At 26.4% G+C, this 17,192-nt stretch overlaps 1 long non-coding RNA gene across 2 annotated transcripts; it reads right to left on the bottom strand.

The window, feature by feature from the left end:
* Positions 1-11,335: 11,335 nt before the first annotated feature.
* Positions 11,336-16,773, bottom strand: LOC136077997 (uncharacterized). 2 transcript variants are annotated; one of them, XR_010637433.1, is made up of 4 exons: positions 16,619-16,773; positions 13,628-13,724; positions 12,402-12,491; positions 11,336-11,529 (listed from the first exon to the last, which is right to left on the bottom strand). It is a non-coding gene; the product is annotated as an uncharacterized LOC136077997 (long non-coding RNA). The 2 variants fall into 2 exon arrangements; XR_010637432.1 differs by having other exon boundaries at positions 13,628-15,271.
* Between the last annotated feature and the right edge of the window lie 419 nt (positions 16,774-17,192).

Here is a 17,192-nt window from a genome sequence, read left to right on the forward strand (position 1 = left end):
TTCACCCCGACCGAACCCTTATCTTCAGTCGATGTATTTTTTATATATTTTTTTGTTATATTATTAGAAATGTGTTGATATTTTATGCCTATTTTCTGATTTTTTTCAAGCGTAATGATGTATCGCCAAAATCCAAAACAAACTTTCTCTGTTTATTATTTAGATCTCTGAGGAAGCTTGTTGATCATTATTGAAGCTGAAATATATGCCCACACTCTTTAAATTTCCATTATGTGACAGCAAGTGAAAAATTAAATGAATTTGACCACATAAAAATTAGGAATTTATTTGTTTTTACAACATTTTCAAAAGAAAATTAGGACCATCAAACATACAACTTGTATTACAAGTTATCATAACATCTAAAACACTTTTTGAAAGAGAATTCATATCATTGGTTTTCTAAAAACAGCAACTTCCTAAAACAATAACATTTTTGTAACATACACCTTGTCACAGAGAATAATAGTTTCTAATAGAAATTTTCAAAGTAGAAAAAAAAGAGTAGCAGATAAAAAAGCAACAACTTTCCTTGAAATTTTAGAACTAAAAGTCTATCTGAGAGGAAAATTGTGCAAAATGTTATTTTAGTTTAAGCTTTATTAAGTTTTGATGCAAACCAGATCATATGTTGCTAGACATTTTAAAACTCGCATTAGGTAAACATTTCATTCGACATGTTTTTTCTCTTTGTCTCTGGGAAACCTATAAATTTTTTAAAACGTTTTTAAATCGTTTAAAAACGTTTTAAACTTCTTCAATGATAAATAATATGTAGAACAGCAGTAAATACATTTCACCATTTTCATAAACATAAACAAAATTCACCAATTTTATAGTAAACTAAATAAAGAAGAAGTATAAACGAACCAACAGACGGTGCTATTTAATTTAATGTCTTTATAATTAGAAAACTATCGTTTTCAATTAATGATTGCTATCTACTTCATTAAAAAAAGTTTTAATAAACGGAGAGTGGATATTTAACAGAATTTTTGTCTTTCCTACACAAATTCAGTTTTTGCTACAGGTTCTCGCTTAATGACTTAAAGGAGGTCACTACGTAAGACCTCCTTTTTAATAAAAAGATTGCAGGTAAATAGCTTGAATATATATTAAATTATCGGGGGTATGTATAAAGTTGTTTTAAAACATGACATTTTGCTACAGTTGCTACCAATGATATTTTAGTAGATGTCTAACTTTGCAAAAATTCTGTTAAAAAAATTCGCAAGAATTCTGTTAAAAAAAGTGAAGCAGTTTTTTTAAGCTTGTAAACCAGTAATCGGTGATAACGTTCTTTTTGTACATAAATAAACAAATTTATTAACATATTTATAATCTGTTTTTAAAAGCATTAGTAATATAAAGAGTTTTAGTTTGGATATACTTTGGATGTACTTTTACTTTTGCAACTATAACTTAAAAGTATTCTGTAGGAAAACTTTAAGTCATTGTTATAAAAAAATATATAAATAATTATGGAAAAAGGTAAATGATGATGTTGGTATGAATGATAAGTTATATTTTTTTTGTTATTAAGGTAGGTTTTCAATTTAAATATTTAAATTATTTTAAAATAAAAATAATTATAGGATATTATATGGAATTTTCATTAATGAAAGAAAATATTTTATAAAGAAGCTTTTTTCTTTTTTTTTTACACATAAAAAATTGCACATTTTTTATAAACTTTTAAATTAAAAAAGCTTATTGGACTGTTGTAATAATTCAATCATTCTTTTATGTAACTCATGCCTACGGTACAGCTGACGATATGAGTAATAGTGTCTTTACTTACTGTTAAATACTTTTCCATAATTTTTCCACAGACCAAAAACTTTATAAACATTTTTAAACTATGTTAAAAACATTATTGGATGGAAATATTAATCCATCCAGATTTTTAAACGTTATAAAACTTTTCCACGGTGAACTGCAAAATATAGAGTATTGATGATCTATGGACAAAGCGTGTTGAGAAATAAAACTAGTTGCACATATCAGACATTTTTACTATGAAATTCTCTAACAAAAAATCTTGCTATATACCCAAGTATAGCTTCCTTATAAACAGAAGAAGCTGTTAAGAGGCAACCAGCAAGGTCTTTAATATAGTTCGAGTCCTAACTAGATATTTCATTTTCAATAAGAGTACATCTCCTTTTCTTCGTCAATAGTAAGACAGTTGCTAAATTTTATAATAGATTTAAAAAGATTCTCTAATCTTAATAAAATGTTAAGTGATATTTCTCTGAAAATTTGTCTAAAGTTCTAATGAAATTAACTATGCCTTTAGCTTCTAGAAAATTTGGAAGACCAGAAACCATCAAATATATTTATTATATATATATATATATATATATATATAAATATATATATATATATATATATATATATATATATATATATATATATATATATATATATATATATATGATATATATATATATATATATATATATATATATATATATATATATATATATATATATATATATATCTGCGATAGGAGAATGGGAACAAGAAACCCTAAAATTTTAGTCCCCCCTGCCCCAAACGTGGGAGCAACAAGTTGATGAAATATTTTTTGTACTATTTTTAACTAGACGTATATTTTTCGATAAATTTTAAACATAGTAAAATATTTAAGTGTTCAAAAATTATGACCATACAAAGTTTCAACCCCCCTCAATTTGAGGGGGCTGCAAATTTTATATGGTCATAATTTTTGAACGCTGAGAAATTCTACTATGAATTTTAAAATTTTCGATAAATATAAATCTCGTTGAAAATAGTACAAAAAATATGTCATCAACTTCCTACGCTACTGTATATATATATATATGTATATATATATATATATATATATATATATATATATATATATATATATATATATATATATATATATATATATATATATATATATATATATATATATATATATATGCTTTCTCCTATTGTATTTCAGTCTTACTTTAGTGAAATCTCGCACAAGTATCCTACTAAATTTTCAATTAACAACTTTATTGTACCCAAAACTAATTTAAAACTAAGCTCTTACCAAATCTGATAAAATATTTTAAATCAAATGACTTTGATTTAAAATATCTCTTTTAAAATAAATACATAAATAATATAAATTATCTAAAAAAATAGTTATTGATACTAGTTTTCTTTTGTTGCAGTTTTCTTTTTATTTAGTTTTTTTTTTTTTTTTTTTTGTTAAAAAACTTTAATACTTTTATGTTGTTGTTTATCTTTGATATATTGCGTTATATTTCAACACTAATATTTATATTATATTAATATTTATATTGAAACTAACATGTGTAAAATTCTTATTATGTACTTTGCTACTTTTCTTTTTTGTATATAAACTGACGACTTTTTCAATGTGAATGGGGCTCGATGATAAGACAGTTTATGTCTTCTGCTTGCTCCAGCTCTCTTATTTATTAACACGATATAAATCGTGTTAATAAATAAGAGAGCTTCATTGTAAATTTTAATATACGGCAAATAATGATAATAATAATAATAATAATAATAATAATAATAATAATAATAATAATAATAATAATAATAATAATAATAATAATAACAATAATAATAATAATAATAATAATAATAATAATAATAATAATATATATATATATATATATATATATATATATATATATATATATATATATATATATATATATATATATATATATATATATATATATATATATATAATTTAGCATTAGCTTAGATTAAACTTTTTTCCAAAAATAAATTTTTTAAATATTAGTTAGAAAATGAAAAAAAATTTTTTGGTTGATTGTTTAAAATGCAGAAATTATTTGATATTACAAATGTTTGTACCCTATTAAAAGATAATTAAAAAGACCGTTAATGTTTGAAATAAAATAACAAACAATAATGATGGACAATATTTAAAAATAAAAGCAAAACCAAATTGCAGTACAATAAAAGCAATAATAAATTGAATTAAAAGAAAATAGTTTATTTGTAAAAATCCCAAAACAAAGTTGGTATTAGCTGTGGAAAAAAAAAAAAACAAATTCGAAAAAAATTTATTCTGTGAAGCCCCATTGTTTTTTTAAGTTAAAATTTTAATATCCACTAATATGACTTCATTGTTATTCAATGAAGAAATGAAACGTTAAAACGTATTTAGTGCTGATCAAGTTGTGACTGATGACCTTAATGAAAAAAATAACTTTCCTGTTCAGATTTTAAAGAGTTTGAGGAGAAAACTCCTTCAGCTATGTTTCCTGTATAAAATTGAAAATTAGTTGTGTAACTTTTTTACTCAAAAAATTTAGATTGCGCTATTTGCATGCACAAACAAATCTGAATGGCAAAAAAATTTGCTTCACAACGGCAGCGTCAGTTACATATCTTGTTTAAAAAACTTATGGGCGAGTGAGAAAAAACCCGTTAAAAACATAGGTTTTTTCATTCAAGCATTTTATTGTCCAAATGAAAGATTTCCGACCATAGTCAACTTGGCTCGGCTACAATTTTAAATGAATTTTGAAAGCGCCGCATTTTGATTATTTGTAATCTCCATATCTTGTTTAAAATATTTTCTCTTTTGCATAAAAAAAGAGTGCTTCTGGAGGTAAACGGGTATTTGTTGCATGAATTCAGGTAGCTCCATAAGATTCTAATTTAATTTTTGTTTTAAAACATTGTCAGTTTTATTGACATATTCAATGAAAATAAAAGTCAAGGTCAAACATTTGATAAAGTTATTGTAAATCTAAAAAAACTGTATTTCTCAACACAGTTTTTTTAAATATACTTTTTGTTGCATGTTCAAGAACATTCAAGAAGCATTTAATAGTTGGTTTTTCAAAATTGATAATCATTCAAGGTATGGTAGGTGGAAAATGTTACCCGAATAATGTAGTATTTTCTAATATTCTTTATTTATAGTCTTAAGATTTTTAAATTTGAAAGTTGATTTTTTGTAGATTGTAAGCATGTATTGCATGCTAATGTACAAATGTGCCAACTCAAATGCACATAAATCAGCTTTTGGAGTTAGGGTCTAGGGAGTTAGTTTTAAGGTGTGGAACACCCTTTACACCCCCTCCTCCTTCGGGACGGCCTTGTTTGTCATATATGTTTATAAATATTATATGTGATTATATGTGTAATGCAAGATTGTATTTATTGTAAGGTTATATGTGTTTATAGCTTATATATATATTTCTACTATATTGTTTCCATGTTTTCAAAGTGTTGCAACTTAGCAACCTGTAGAGAACGATTGTTAAGCTTGCCAGCCTAGCTGTGTACTGACAAATGTCTTTTATATGTCCTATTTTTGTGTGTTACTATTGTGATGTTATTTTTATGATGTTGATAGACAGCTTGACTTACATTCCTATTGGTGCCTATCAATAAAAATTAATAACTGGTAATTTTATTACAACTACTTTTAATCATTCAGACAGAAATTCAAGACAACATTTTGCTATAAATGTAATTTTTGTCCTAATTTGATTTAATATTTAGAATTGTTAATACTTTTGATCTTTGGAACAGATTCTATAGTTAGCTTTTCAATCAATAGAATTTACTTTTTTTTTAGATTTACTATGACGTATTTATCAAAAATAGAAAAACAAAATTGACAATTGTTATGTTTTTTTTAATTAGTAAATTTTTGTTATTCGTTAAAAAGATATATATTTTTGCGTATTTCGTTATATTATTTAATAATATAACGAAATACGCAAAAATATATATCTTATAATAAAGATATATAGTTTGTTCATTTTAATTGATATTTCTATATTTTATGCACAATAATTTTAATGGTTTAACTTAAGTTTATATCAAAGCTTTAATATTATTCTATTTTACCATTTACTTAAATCTATTTAAATAGAATTTAAATAGCAAGTTTTTTCAGAGGCGTAGAAAGAATTTTTTAGTGTTCGAGATAGGTAACTTCCAAACATGGAGCAAACTTCAAACATTTATATGTTTATACTTATGTCTTCTGCCGGCTCCGGTCGAAACTTTAATGTTATATTTTTATGTTGTAAAAACATTGTAAAAGCTTATTTTTTTTTAATGACGAAAACAAATAAAAATAAAAATAAAAATTTATACTTATGTCAAATAATGAGGGTTTGCAAAAAATTGCGATGATTGGAGTCTGGGAACAAAAACGCCCCAAAATTTTTGCAACCCCCCCTGCCCCAAATGTGAGAGCAACAAGTTGATGAAGTATTTTTTGTACTATTCTTAACTAGACTTATATTCATCGATAAATTTTAAGTTCCATAGTATTATCTATTAGCGTTTAAAAATTATTACCGTATAAAATTTGCAACCCCCTCAAATTGAGGGGGGTTTAAACTTTATATGGTCATAATTTTTGAACGCTAAAATATTTTAAAATGAAATCTAAAATTTATCGATGAATATAAGTCTAGCTAAGAATAGTACAAAAAATACTTCATCAACTTGTTGCTCTGGGTTAATAATATATATATATATATATATATATATATATATATATATATATATATATATATATGTGTATATATATATATATATATATATATATATATATATATATATATATATATATATATATATATATTTATATAGATGTAGGTATATATTTCTTGGTGGTGAATCATATTGAAGGTTATAATAAATCTGTTTGACCCAACAAAGACAGGGCAGAAGATAGAAGTTTCAAAAGAACATACTCAGGGATCAACTCATCGCTTGTTTTAGTCTATTGTGAAAAGCTCAGTTAATAATATATTTTACTTTTTATATAAAAATTATAAACTTATGGAGGAATACACCCCTGTGCTCGAAGCCTCTTCTAAACTAATTTCTGAAGAACTTAGAACATTTCAGCCTTCAAATTTTCACTTTGAAAAGTATTTATCTGCAGGATATCCGTTGAAAAGTATAAATAAATATAAGGTATATATTTTTTGATAAACAAGTACAAAGCACATTGTAATAAATTCAAATTTTATCATTTTAACCATGTAGAAAAATTTATAATGCAACTTTTGGCCTGGATTTACCCATTGGATAATGAGCATTGGATGCATTGGATAATGAGCATTGGATGCCTTTGGAAAGAGTACCACAAAGGAACATATGAAGGAAAAAAATGTAGAGAAATACTTAAAAAACGTATAAAGTAATAACAAATGTAAAATTGGATTTTTAAATGAAGTTTTCTAATGAAATTAATCTTGACTAGCCGAAATGTCGATATCGGTTTCAGTAAAATATTTGCCGAAATGCAGCCATCGTTTTCGGCCCCGAACTACAATACCAAAAATTTTGGTTTATTTCGGTTACGGCTTTTTTTCTATTTCGGTCGATCACTACTTTCAAATAATTTTGCCTTACTAAAGCTTGAGATTTTCTTATAAGAACCTGACATATTGGATCCATTATAGTGTCTCTGACCGCGACAATTTCAAATATTATTACCTAGCCTTGAAATTTCATCAGTGATAATCTTAGCTATATCGACTGCATTCTTTATCTCAAAAGCTTTATCTCAAAAACACACAAAAATCTTTAATTGATTCGCCGGATATTAGTTTCTCTTTCATGGGAGAGAAAACGAATAACAAGGGTTATCTGCTCAGTGTAAGAAATATTAAGGGGACAATTGACTATGATTGTGATGTAGATACCACCTTAGATTTCTTCGATAGCTGCACTTTGGATAACACCACAATATTCTCTGATGAACTCATTTTGAGACGACGGAGAGAAGTAAGATCACTCCTTCTGGAACCCTCTTGTTGATGGCGTTATATTTTTCAAGTGGGATTTGATAACAACAATGTGGCGATCAGTAAGCTCCATACCAGCAAGGAAGTTTACAATTTTCTTTTCCATTCACTTGTGTTGTTTTAAATGCAAACGTAGTTGTATATAGTAATTTTAATTATATTATTACAATAGTTAGATAAATATTTAAAACTTGATATTGAGAGAACTTTGTAATGAGTTAACTAGAAAAGCTAAATTCCTAAAAGCCAAGAAAAAAGCCGCATCCAAAATTCCACAAAGAATTGTCCTCCATTTAGCTGTCTCAGAATTTATTCCCTTCTGGAGCTCTGAATAAATACCAGTGAGCTGTTAAGAGGAATGTTTCTTTCCGACCCATGTAGAAATTTTGGTGCAATGGGTGGGATTGATGCTGCTTCATACAATCTATGAGTTTTCTCAGTTCATTTCTAGCTCCTCAGCTTCAGAGGAATTGTTTGAAGCTCCCACTAATCCACAGTCCTTTAAACCACACATATTGTGTGCAGTAAATTACACATATTGAGTTCAGTAAAGATGCAAAAACTCAAATATTTGATATCTGGCCGGGTCTTTGTAGAGAGAACCCTTACGGAAATATTCCATGGAATTCCATGGGTATTCCATGGAAAACCCATGGAATTCTATAAGTAAACCATGGTTTTTCTTTGGAAAACGGAAATTTCATGGAATTTCCATGGGTGAATTTCCATGAAAATTGAAATCCTATAAAATTTCCATGGGTGAACGATGGTTTTTTTTTTCATAGCTCATGTTGCATCTTGGGTTTTACAAATATAAATAAATAATGAATAAATTCTTTTTCAATAACAGCTTAAAAAGCCTGGTTTCTATTGACTATCTCTGACCCTACCCTAACCCTTACCCAAACCATGTACATTTGATTGCCCAAACCCTATTTGTCAGTCAATGTATGTACATTTAACTGCAACTTTCTGTAAGAATCAGCCGAAAACATTAAATTTTTAGAGTGACCTCTTTCAAAGTTGTTAATTTTTTAATATGTTGTTGCTATTCATACAAAAAGCTCAGTTCCAAATTAAAAAAAAAATCATTGGCTCTCTAGATATTAGATATTATCAAAGTACGACTAAACTTTTAGAAATATTGACCAAATGGTGTTTAAGGCATTTTTGAACTCGAAAAAAAAGCAATGTAAATACTTTACAACGAGTACTCCACTTGATTATAGTTTATTGGCTAGTTCAGACCAAAAATTGATACAATTTGTAAAGGAAATTTTTTTTCTTTGTCGAAATATCATGCTTCAAAATACGCAAAAAATGATTTTTTTGTCATTTTTGATCTTCGTTTTTATTCAAAGCCGCAATTATCCCACAGTTTTTTTTTGTTATTATAAATCTTTATGTAGTTAAATACCTAAAATTATAAAAACACCTATGGGGAAGCAAAGGCTTTTGAATCCGCAAAATCGATCTCAAAAACGAAGTTCTAATCTTTTTATGCATTGATTGTGACATGATGGTATTGTGTTTATATTTCAGTAGTCCGCCAGCTAATTGCCTTGTGAACTACTTGACAAGAACTACATAGAAATATTTACAAAGTTTTTTCTATGCTTTTCAAGTCGAGAAACGCATCAAGAATAAGCGAGGCGCGCATCAAGAATAAGCAAGTCGAGAAGCGCATCAAGAATAAGCGAGTTTAGAAAAGTAAGAAAAAAGTAAAAAGAAAAGACGAAAATTAAAAATAAAAAAAAAATAAAAAGGGTGGGTCTTTCAAAAAATATAAGGTTTTTTGATTTAATTCAAAAATTGGTTTAATTTATTAATTAGTTTTATGTTTCCTTTTATATCTCTTATTTCTTTAGTTTCATTTAAAAAAGAGTTTAATTTATATGCTCTTAGAAGGCTTATTCTTGCGCTCATACTTCTCTCATGATAAGCTCTCATTCGTATAGAATAGACATAATACAAAAGCTATATATCATGTGAGTTTCTCTATCTTTCATACACTGGGGACAAAGGTCATCAGGTGCATGACCTCTACGTTTAAAGATAAAGTTTGTGGGTAGCGCAAAATGAATGGCTTTATATTTTATTACGTTTGCTTTGTTGTTATTATTTCTTTTGAAAATGTTTTGAAAGAGGAGGGACCATTCCTTTGAGGAGGTGCCCGTCATGCTCTTTTCAAAAACAGAGTTCCACCTAGTAAACAGGGTTGTTCCACCCAAACTGTATTTCTTTTTCATAAGAAAATTGTAAATTGATTTTGATGTTAGGTCGGTAATCAAAACCGGTTTAAGGGGTGTATAAAGTTTTTTAGGGTGAAATTTGATTTGTTGTGGTCATAAGATTTACCTTCCTTTATAATTTTTGTTTTCCAAATACGTGGAATGGAGTTTTTAATTTTTTTAAATGTTGTTTGTTAAAGACCGGTTAATTAGTAATCCAAGAAACCAGGTACAAAAACCTTTGCAAGATCAGATATTTTGGAAATTTGGTTCAAAGTAGTTTCTTTTAAGGTTTTAGAGTCTGGTGGTTTTTGTCTCTAATAAAATTGTTATAAAAAATGGAAATCTCAACCAGCCGGTTGAGTATTTCCTATATGGACATATTTTTTATGTCGCTCTTGCCGTTATAAATGTGACTCCAGTTTTTAATTAGTTGCTGGTAGAACACAGGGAGAGTATCAATTGCGCTGCTTGAGTGGGTTGTGATAAATATAATTTCTCCTTGATTAGTATTTCTATAACTATTGAAAATATGCATCGCAGCGTCTTTCCATGCGCCTGTTAGGGTGTGATTAAAAAATTTTGCCACCCAAATCAGCTGGATGGGTTTTAGTTTTTCGCCTATATCTATAACGTTTAAATCTCAGCAGCTAATAGGAAGTTTAGAAACTTTTTGGTTTGTTTTAATTGAGTTTTAAATGTTGCTCCAGAGAAAATTTCAACAATTTTTTCCATATATTTGATAATTCTATCGTTACCCAGTCGGCAAATTTAGTTGTAAATGCGCATTAGAAACTCGTTTAAATACGTATCGATGTGGTATGTATGTTAGGCATTTTATCGTGTCGAACACGCATTGGAAATACGCATTAGATGCGTAAAAAGACAGGTATACAATACGACGCCTACTGGGTATCAGACTCGCATTTGAAACTCTTGTAAACACGTATAAAACACGATGACCAGAGAATATTCAATACGATATTTTCCTGGTATTACATGCGCATTTAAAACTTTCCAGAATACGCATTATTTATGAATATATGTTAGCCATTTTATCGTGTCAAACGCGCATTAAAAATAGACATCAGATGCGTATAAAGACAGGTATACAATACGACGCCTACTGAGTATCAAACTCGCATTTAAACTCGTATAAAACACGATAACCAGAGAATATTCAATACAATTTTATTAACCAATATGAATTCAAACATAATGATAATGACTAGCAGTAAGCAATCCGTAATACGGGTTATGAGTTATTAAATCATTAATAACAATAAAAACACATTAATAACTTGATATATTATCTAAAATATTAAATACAAATTTATCTATAAATATTTTAACTTTGACTCCGTATCAGCAACGTCATTGCTTATAGGTAACGACATAAAGACCGCATTAACATCAGTTGAGTTCTTTTTAAAATCTGTCACAACACAAGTACCAGAAAAGGAAAGTCAAGGAAAGCCTGCAAATACCTAAAAAAAGACATGAAAAAAAAAATTACAATTTTTAATTACAAAAGTACTATTTGCATTTTATTGTTAGTAGAATTAGGATAATAATAACAGAAAATATATGAACCTGTCATTTCGAAAAGTGCACAAGTCCATTTACTAAAACTTTTCAAAATCAACAAAAATATGATTTTTATTAAAATAATGTCTAGGTTGCTAAAGAAATTAAACATAGAAGTAGATAAATAAAGAACGTATATAACTTATATATTTTTTATAAAAAAAACATAAATCATACAGAAATTTTTAATTCAAACTTATAAACTAACTGCTAAAAGTTTTGGACTTATGTCTTTTTCGAAATGACAGGTTCATATATTCTGTCTACATAATAATTAAAAAAGATTATAAAAAGGCTAGACAACACAATGTGTACATTGTTACTATAGTAACGCTGGCAAATAACACCACAACTTAATAAGATATTTTATTAACTTAAATACTTGGACTAAAAAGATTTTATTTATTACAATATTTGAACAATCAAGGGACAATTATAGTTAAACAATTTGAGCAACTATATCATAAAATAGCAAGCAACTCGTAAAATATTTCTTATAAATGGTCATTATCATTTGTGGTATTAAGAAATACGTAAGAGCTCAGTAATTACATAAGTTTTATTAAATCTCCCACTCATCTAAGAGAGAGAGAGAGAGAGAGAGAGAGAGAGAGAGAGAGAGAGAGAGAGAGAGAGAGAGAGAGAGAGAGAGAGAGAGAGAGAGAGAGAAAGAAAGTGTTTCCAAAGCAGCATGTTAACAAATGTAAAAAAGCACAGAATAAATAGTAGTAACTGGATTTATTATGTTACCAGTAAACAAAATTATTTTTACCTTGATTAAAAGCTAATTTCCAGAATTTCTTAAGCTCCAGCTTCTCTCTAACTGTTGACTAATGATTAATAGAGTAAATTTCACATCATACTAAATTTATAAAATTAAAACTATGTTTTAACAGTTAGCTAACTAATCAAAAGATGACAAAGGGAAGACAAACTAAAAAAAAAAAATGAAAAAAAGAACATAATTATGATAAAAATTATAAAAAAAAAAAAAAAATTATTTAGATTTAAAAGTGTTAATTGTTACTATAAATAGTTAAACTCATACTTTGCTTTGTTCTGAAGTGTCTAAAGTAAAATCAAATTAACAGACATTAACAATGCTTGACACTGAATTCTGGCAAGTAAGTTTTCTGCACGCCGAGTTACATTATTTACATTTCAATAACGATTAATTTCATCCTGCCTAGATCTATGTTTTTCATTTGACAACTATTTTCAAGTTGCCTATTAGCATTTTACATAACTTTGTTGAGCCTAATACTATCTATTTCAATTTCACTGTTATCATTAAACATATTACCAGTAATCTTACTATTGTTACAATTGAATAAATGAACGTAAAAGAATCTTACAAACTGTGATCTTTTCTAATCAAAGACTTTATTTAAACTTAAGAATTATTGAAATCCTTATCTTTTTACATGTTTATATACATAAGTCATTTATCAAAAATATTAAACAACATTTATTTACATCAATTATTTTTAATTTAACAAAGAATCTACAATGCACAAAATTATTTTTACCTTAGTGATCAAAAATAATAAATGCACAATCTTGTATAAAAAATTAAAGCAATGTCAGTCAGTATATTTTACTCTAAAGTAATTATATATATATATATATATATATATATATATATATATATATATTTAAACAACTTTAAAAAGTATTCTACACAATAGAGTGCTCAATGTTCTTAAAAGAACAGAGCAAATTCTACTACTAATATATATATATATATATATATATATATATATATATATATATATATATATATATATATATATATATATATATATATATATATATATATATATATATATATATATATATATATATATATATATATATATATATACTAAATTTATAAACTTTCGTGTCAACAAATTACAGTCAGTTTTCCATGTTAAATACACAAAATATATATCTAATATAATATATATCAAATATAAAATAAATCCAATATAAAATAAAACAAAATAGTAAACTTACTCAAACCAGTATCAGTTACACCGTGTGAAGTAACTAAAAAACACTTCAGTTCTTTTCAATCACTCTAAAAAGTAACTTTCAGCTCTTTCCAAAAGCACTAAAAAATAAAACAAAACTTGCTTAGCTGAGTTGCCTAGTTTATAAGAATCTGAAAACAGATAAGTAAAAAACCAAAAACAAACAAACATTTATTTGTTAGAACTACTATATTTAAACAAATTAAATTAAACAAAGAATAACGCCAATTTTCCTTAAAAGCTAAAAAAAAATTTCAGCTCAAATTTGCTTGCAGAACTTGCTTGTAAAATAAAATGTGAATAAGAAACACATTTAGAAAAGCCTAGAAAAAATTTATAAAAATTTACATACATTTGTATGTAAATTTTTATAAATTTTTTGTTCATTGTTCACATATATCGCATAAATCCATTGTATGAATAATCTGAAATGAAAAAATGTAATTGATAAGTAAATAAAAAAAACACATCAAATATGAATCAAAAATCAATATATCTGATAGAGATAAGATGTCATGATAAGAGAGTAGTAGTTGTTAAATATTGTTATTTCATATTAGCTTTTAGAAAACAAATCATGTTGGTACTTCATGGTTCTAAAAATTCAAATTCAGATATAAACAAAATGTATATACGGCAAAATGATTTTTCTTGAATGGCTTTTAGTGAATGATTAAAAGCAGTGAGTTTCAATAATAAAACCACTTATAATTTTTAACAATAGACACCAACATAAAGGTAAGTCAAATGTAACAACATTAGTAACATAAATAACAACTTAACGCAAAATCTTGCTCAACACGTTTGCCAAGTCACACACTTTGAAAACATGGAAACAACATAATATAAACATATATAATAACTATAAAACACAATACATTTATTTAACTTTATATAACATATATAAACACCTCATATAATATTTATATACACAATAGATACATTTTATACTATTTTAATAGGTACGTGCAATGAAAATTTTAAATTAGATAAATTCTTGGTTGTTATATATCATTAGAAAGAGCTTCGATTCAATATTGTAAAAGTGAAAAAATTATCAAAATCGAACAATTCCATAAAAAGTTATGTCGTTTTTAGTACCGATTTTTCGATATATGGATTTGTTGAAGAAAGTGTGGTCAAAAAAATGTTTTTAAGCACTAAAAGTTTAATAACTTTGTCAATTCTTATCCAAATGTTTATAACTTGGTATCAAAAGATAGATGTAATAGTAACCGACAAATTTATATAGGTCCATATCACCGGGCGTATCCAAGGGGCTAGAGGGGTAACCAAACGCCACTTTTACCAGCAAAAAATGAAATTTTTATTCATAAAAGATCAATTTTTCAATGAATTTATTAATTTTCATATGCAATAAATTGCTATAATTTCCATGTAGACTGCCACCAAATAGGAGAGGTTCATTTTTTGAGTTAGGGTATATGTGGGGTAATGATTTAACACACCCTATTATTAAAAACGATTCATTATAAATATTTTGATTCTTATTAAAAAGGCTTTTTTAAAATCATCACAATAAAATTTATAATTTACAACATTACAACAAACAAAGCTGCACACTCATTGATTCGGGGGAAGGGGGTGTGTCCACACCCCCTCCAACCTAAAAAACATAAAATACTTTATTTAAAATTTTGTTAAAAAAAAAAAAAAAGAAAAAAAGCAATGACTTTAAATAATATATTGAAATACAAAACACAATACACATTACCACCTTACAAGTTTTCATATTTTTTTGTTTTAAAATAATATTTGAATTAATTTGAGTCTTGGCTTTTAGTTAATGATTAATATATTAAATTCCAATAATGAAACTAAATATAAATTATTGTTAACAATAGACACGACATGAACGTAAGCCAGAGCCGTCTATCAAAAAAATTGTGAGTTCCACTACTCGCTGTACATTTATTTTGCAAGTTCCACTACTCGCTGTACATTTATTTTGCAAGTTCCACTACTCGCTGTACATTTATTTTGCAAGTTCCACTACTCGCTGTACATTTATTTTGCAAGTTCCACTACTCGCTGTACATTTATTTTGCAAGTTCCACTACTTGCTGTACATTTATTTTGCAAGTTTTACTATTCGCTGTACATTTATTTTGCAAGTTCCACTACTCGCTGTACATTTATTTTGCAAGTTCCACTACTCGCTGTACATTTATTTTGCAAGTTCCACTACTCGCTGTACATTTATTTTGCAAGTTCCTCTACTCGCTGTACATTTATTTTGCAAGTTCCACTACTCGCTGTACATTTATTTTGCAAGTTCCACTACTCGCTGTACATTTATTTTGCAAGTTCCACTACTCGCTGTACATTTATTTTGCAAATTCCACTACTCGCTGTACATTTATTTTGCAAGTTCCACTACTCGCTGTACATTTATTTTGCAAGTTCTACTAATTGATATATATTTATTTTGCAGGTTCCACTACTCGCTGTACATTTATTTTGCAAGTTCTACTAATTGATATATATTTATTTTGCAGGTTCCACTACTCGAGGTACATTTATTTTGGATGCTCCGCTTGTTGAAAATTCGGAATGCTCAAAATATGAAATTGATATGACCCAGATTAGCAATATTTAACCAATTTATGTCTTGCATTCATACTTTGCTAACATACAATTAATATGCTCACATACATATATATATACATATATATATATACATATATATATACATATATATATATACATATATATATATATATATATACATATATATATACATATATATATATATATATATATATATATATATATATATATATATATATATATATATATATATATATATATATATATATATATATATATATATATATATATATATATATATATATATATATACACACACACACACACACACACACAAATAAAACACAATAGCTAAATGCTAAAATTAAATAAACAAAGAACCAAGAAACACAATAAAATTCACCTATTCTCTTATCTCTTTCAGAAATCTTACTTTTTTTGCCAATTTTGTTTTTTCTTTTTGTCACTTCTTTAGGCATTATAATATTAATTCTAAATATTATTTCATTGTTGCATTAAACAAATTTTATCTATGTAATCTAATGTACCTTAAAACTTTATCTAATGAGTAATTAAATATGACAAAATATGACTTTACTAAATTTTGACAAAATATGACTTTACTAAATTTTTGTAAACAATATTAAAGTACACTACAAATATATTGTAATTAGATTAAAATTACACTTTAGAACTTGAAGTATAAATTAAGCCTTTTAATCGAAAATTTTTAAATTTAACTTAAAATTTAAATTAAATTTGAAAGTAAACTGATTAAAGTATGGACAATAATATTAAGTTAATAATATTATTAATATGAAGTTTCCGATAGACCCCCTCTACCATACGAGGCGTAAAATTGCCGAAATTATGTACCTTTTTTGTGCATTGTAGTAATGAATGTGGGCATCCAAATAATGCAATAAAATTTGGCAAGAATATAGAAAATAGATATAAAAACAAACGCAAATAGTTTT

Source organism: Hydra vulgaris, chromosome 03, assembly GCF_038396675.1.
Source record: "Hydra vulgaris chromosome 03, alternate assembly HydraT2T_AEP".
In the NCBI taxonomy this organism is placed as follows: Eukaryota; Metazoa; Cnidaria; class Hydrozoa; order Anthoathecata; family Hydridae; genus Hydra; species Hydra vulgaris.